This window comes from Cupressus sempervirens, chromosome 10 (genome assembly GCF_028749045.1).
Source record: "Cupressus sempervirens isolate cs-2001-9-10 chromosome 10, ASM2874904v1, whole genome shotgun sequence".
Classification (NCBI taxonomy): Eukaryota; Viridiplantae; Streptophyta; class Pinopsida; order Cupressales; family Cupressaceae; genus Cupressus; species Cupressus sempervirens.
The window spans coordinates 738,240,056-738,246,055 of record NC_143127.1 but is presented as its reverse complement, the minus strand read 5'-3'; the positions used below and the strand labels follow the sequence as shown (position 1 = coordinate 738,246,055).

Genomic DNA, 6,000 nt, shown 5'->3' with positions numbered 1-6,000 from the left:
TGGAATGTTGCTACTAAATTGGTCTTTTGTGCCCTAAAAGAACTTGCAGTGCAAGTGTGTTGTAACCTTTTGTGTTGAATATAATACATTGTGCAAGTTTTGGAGGGGTGGAGTTATTTTACCAAAAGGTTTTTTTGCCACCAACATATCTTTGTGTTTATGTGTTTTCTTTCTCTATCTATTTTTTGTATTCATGGTTGACTACAATATTCTTGTTTACATAATATCAAATCAGAAATTGTAAGGATTTAATAGGAATTTGCACAATATTTTCCTTAAGGGATTAGTGTAGGAAGTTATTTTCGCACCTGAGTTTCCTTACATAGATAAGTGAATTTATTGAGTAGCTAGGTGATAACTTTGAACCTGTCATGTCAAGTTATTTTGAAGGTTTCAAACAATCTAGGAAGAAAAAGATTAAGGATACCAATTTCACTAATGGAGAAATATTCTGATGACATTTGCTTCCTAGTTGATACTAATTTCACATATGTACAAGCAGCGATTCCCAAGCTGAGATGGATAAGGCCATTAAGATATGAAATAAATGTTGGTGAGGTCTCTAAAAAAATCACAACATTACTTGGAGAAGAAGTGGATAAGGAAACCAAAGAATTTGGAAATTATGACTTAGCCAGATCAAAGATCACTATGGAATTGAAGATTGCTTTACTGATCAGGAAAAAGAACAAACTGGTAAAGAAATTGAAAGAAATATTTGGTAAAGGGGCTAAGGTAGAAGAAGAAGAGGAAGATGATGATGAAGAAGAGGAAACACAAGCTCATGCACCATTGGCATTGACACAAGGTCAAGGAGAAGACTAGTAAGAAGATGAAGTAGAAATTGTAGAAGGTGTCAAGGAAGAAAAAGTCGATGAAGCACCTACAACTAGTAAGAAGAAAAAGAGAAAAGAAAATACTCAAGCATTGAACAAATCAAAGAAGGTTGTTAAACCTAATCAGCCCAAACCTACAACACCTACCATAAGGGCTAGCACTAAAGTCACTGCACAAAAGGCTAAAGAAGTAGCCAAGCCTAAAGAGAAGGAAGTTGAAGCACATAAGAGACCGAGGAGAAAGTATGTTGCTCAAGATGAATCTAATGAAGAGAAGAATGAATTAGATGAAAACAACCAATTTCAAGTGGTAAGTCACAATCCCTCTTTAGATTTAGACAATTTATGTGAGAACATTAGGAATAATGTTGATTTATCAGGATTCTTTTACATTGAGTTTAATAATCTTGGGAAGATTGAGAAGAACCAAGTTGAAGAGGTAGTATATGCCATGATGACTATATTTAAAAAGAATCCTCTAGAACTTTTTGGCTCCATATCGAAAAGTTTATATGATAAAGTTGAGCAAAAATGGCATTATTACTTAGACACTGAAAAAAAATTAGGGAGACATCCCTTGCTCAAGTTATGCCAGAACTTAGTAAGGCTAAAATGTCTAAAGCTATTAAGAAGTATGTTGTAAGATTTGTACCAAAATATAGGGCATTTAGCATATTAAAAAACAATGTAGAGGATATTGTACAGAAGTCCAAACAAATGTGGAAGATAACATATGGACTATCAACATCTAAAGAAGTTGACCAGACACCTATTGAGGTAGGAGAGGATGAAGAAGATGATACTAAACAAGACATAGTTGAGGGAGGCACATATATGAATATTGACAACCATGCACCAACTGAGGAAGAGCAGCAAATAGAATAGAGTGTATAAGACACACAGATGTCAAGTGCCAGCCCTCCACAGGAGATAAGTGTAAATACTGAAATTGTCAAAGTAAAGGATGTTTCTAAGACTATTGCTCAAAATAGCAATCCCATTAGAGAGGATGATTTAAAAAGGATTCTTGTCCAGTCCACTCTCCAGGCCAAACTATGTGACAACCTTGTACTGGTGAGTATAGATGAAATTCAAAAGACAGAAACAATAACTGCAAGGGAGGAAGTGAAAACACAAGAAACATCTATAATCACTCCTCAAGTCACAAGTGTACAACCTTCACAAACTATAGTAGTATATCAAAGGAAGGAGACAGCAAGTTTTACTATTAATAAACATATGTAAGAAACTCTAGTCTTAGTGAATGTACTAGAAACTAAAAAAGAAAAGTATGAGACAGTTGGAGAAGAAAAGATAGAAACACCAAAAAATGATGGCACTTAAGGCCAAACAAGTCAGATAGATACACCTTCACCTCTAGCACAAGATCAGGGTGCAACTAGAACCATAGAGGAAGAAAAGGACAAGACTAAACAGTCAAGTTTGACACCCAAGCCAAAGGAGCTTAGCTATTCGACCACTAGTGACATTACCAAAACTTGGTACTCCTTCTAGTCAAGCTCTTTAGAGGCCAAGCATAGATGCTACACTATTGCAATTCTCAAGGCTGAGTCCTAGCTCATCTAAGGTAGAAGAGGTAATTAATTATGGATATGTTAGCCTAGATTAAGAGATTGTATTGCCCAAATTGGATTTGGCAACAATTACAATTGAGCAGATGTGTATATTACAAGAGTCCCTAAAAAAGAAGAAAAATCAAGAACTACTCAGAAGGGAGCATAGGCAAAAGAAAGCTTTGATTGACATCAAAGAGATTTTCCTAGATGCATTTAGTCTGCCAACTCCAGATGAAAACAAGTCCATCATTAAAAAATTAACCAATATAGTGGAAAGGGTTAGTGATACAGACCTGGATACTAATGTAAAATTACTAGAATGGGCTGAAAGGAAGTTTCAAAATAGGGTAAATGAGAAGATATCAAGTGTTATTGCACTGACATAGGTTGAGCTGGCAACCAAGATAGAAAGCATGAAGAAGGTACTAGAGAATATTTTCTCTTTGTACACCAAACTATGTAATCCTACACTCTTCACACAAGAAGTAAGGAATCACATCTTGAGTTTGGAGAACCATATTTAGTCATTCAATACTACTTTTCCCAAGTCTCCAACTCAAAGTGAGAAACATTTCAGGAACCTCTTGCAATCCCAAAGTCAGTTAGCATCACTACAAGTAGATTAAGCCAGCATTAGGGGTAAATTGATCAACGTCTAGTTGACATTGACTCCTCACATGGAGATATTACATAAGGAACTATGCTATGCATAAACACTTATGAAGAAAGACCCCAATATTTCTACATTGGATGGCTTAGTACACCTTTTTTTTGAGCTAGCCATCCAAATAAAGTCTTTGGAGGTAGCTTGCGATAATTGGGATGCAACTCTTAAGATTATACTTGAGGTCCATAAATCTTTTTTAGACAAATACACTATTAGTGCATAACCCATTAACATCAGTGTCAAAAAGGGGGAGTAAGAGCAAAGGGGGAGTTATGAAGTTGAGTAAAAAGATATCTATACCCAAGGGGGAGTAAGAGACAAAGAAAAAAGGGGGAGTAAGAGAACAACAAAATGCAAATATCATTTTAGACAAACATAGAGAAAGAATATCAGTTGATGCAAATCTACTCGGCAAGAGAAAGATTTTGATACAAAATACAAAAATGAACTAAATATTCAACTTAGGGGGAGTTATGAAATTTTAAGGTATAAGTCATGTATTGCAAAATTTTGATATTTTTTAATTTTGTATAGAAGCTAATACTATGTTATGATTGTAAGAATAAGATCACGAATGCATGACCAAGTGTTTTTTTGACACTCATGTCAAAGGGGAAATTGTTAATCTCATATTGGTTTTGACAAGTGAGTGTTTATACACTTAAGTCATTTACTTAGTTCATGCTAAAAAAGTAGCATATGCTAAGCACAATATGTAAGTTAAAGCATGTCAAGTAAATAGTGAGTGCCAAGTCACTCATTTTCCAAGTCATTCAAGTTTTGAGTAGATAGTATGTGTCAATTGATTCAGTTGTTGAGCAAGCAGTGCATGCCTAGTCATTTACATGCTGAGTGATAGCATTGAAGTCATAGTTAGTGTCAAGCACCAGGGAATTCAAATGCTAAGTAACACAATTTTGACATAGTTGTTTGTATTGGCACAAACTACTATGTAAAGTATTTTTTAGCTAACTTAAGGATTGATTTATGATCTTTTGTTAGTAAGGATGAATCTTAAGTGTGAATCCCTATGTATTACATGCATCCAATCAAAAAAAGGGAATGTTTAAGCAGAAATATTGTTGATTCATACCTAATCCTAAGTCACCTAGGTCTTCTTAAGGAGGAAAAACCCTAAATGTTCTAAGCTGAGAGAGAGAGAGAGAGAGAGAGAGAGAGAGAGAGAAGAGTAGAGAAGGAGATTTTTACATGCGAAAAAAGGACATTCATGGTGACCAAGGTATTATGATTTGAGTTACATTGTAGAATCAGTTAAAGGAGAACAAAGGAAGTGTAGTGCCTACCCTCGTTCACATCTTCTCTGGACATATTATTGCTATTGTTATCAGACTTTGATGGACTAGTTTATGTAGATGGATTAGTAGTATTGTTTGACACTATCGGACATTATATTATGGATTCAATTATCATGTGATGAGATCATTTAGACTTCACATTTCATGTATGTATGATGATCACTATATTGTTTTCAGTTACTGCTGATGATTAGTTAGATGGTTGATTATCTTATGTGCTTTATTATGGATACTTACCCCATACTTGCATGTGTATGGTGTGCGTGTTTTCTTATTGTATGGCGTTTCTGATGTGGTTAAGGAAGGGAGTCGTAGTCACCTGCTTAGTCGGGATCTACACGATGCACCACTTCCTGCCATTACCTGTTTAGCTTAGCACTATATATTTTGTATGTACATGCATGGCTTTTCTGCAAGTTGCAGGTACTGGGTATCGACTTCCCTGAATTGCCAGGATGAGCGTACCCTATCATACTATCTCAATGATAAGAGAGGGGAGATAAATTCTCAAGTCCAAATCCCAAACCCTAAAACCATTTGTCCCAATGAGTTAGGATAAGTATCTGAGTTGAGTACCCACTGAATGTGTCGGATGACATATTTTGTAATTTTTAATCTTTTAGACTGATTTGGTATGAATTGTTCCATGATGGGTTTTCATATTTTATCATGAAGGTCCATGGTGAATTTTCTATTAACTAAGTTTTAATAAATAGATTTAATTAACAAATTAATTATTTGAGAGATTAAATATCATGATTTTGATATTTTGATTATTAATTAAAGGAGAATTAATTGAGAGAAAAGAATTAAATTAAAAGTAAATTAGAAATTAAAATAAATAATAAATTACAAAATATTAATTAATTAATAAACAAATATTAATAATAAAAGTTATAAAAAAAAAATTAAAATAAAAGTTATGAAGATTAAAGTGGAAGTTATAAATATTTAAATGAAAATTAATTTAAAAGTTATTGGAGTTATAAGTTTGCATGGGAAATAATGCAGTTTCCTATTTTTCATGTGTCAACAACACGGGGGTTAGTGCATCAATTGAGCACATGGAGTCTACAACCCTAGGGCTTATCTAAAAGGCTTGAAATAGGTCCATGCTTAGTTGGCGATATCTTCCAGCTAATTCTAGAAGCATTCTAGGGTTATTCGAAAGCTCTTTATATTCGGGCATTCCTTAATAGCTTGAGAGAGAGCGGGGACATAGCGTGGATAGTATGGTTAGCGCGGAGAATAGTTGAGGCATTGGAGGATTCGGGAAAATTTTGAAGAAGGGAAGTTTGCTCTGTGGGTTGTCTGAGGATAAGCGAGTTTAGCATCAGAATCCGGGTAGATTCTTGTGATTTCATTATGATACTTCTGCATCTTGCTTTCCCCTGTCTTCTTCATATTTTCCATATGTCTTCATTGTGCATTTTCAATTTGGGGCAATTAAGTTTTATTTAAGGATTCTATATGTTTAGATCTGAAAATAATATGGACTAGGGTTGCAATTTCATGGACAAACCCATTAGAATTAGTCATCAGAGAAATTCTTAAGAGAACAAGTTCATAGAGAGGTTCTGAAAATGGAAGCTTGTAATTTTATA

The 6,000-nt window shown here is 34.4% G+C and overlaps 1 pseudogene; it reads left to right on the top strand.

Annotated features, from left to right (window-relative positions):
• The first annotated feature begins 438 nt into the window (after positions 1–438).
• LOC149535973 (polyadenylate-binding protein 2-like) overlaps positions 439–6,000 on the top strand; it is a 29,349-nt pseudogene continuing 23,787 nt past the window's right edge.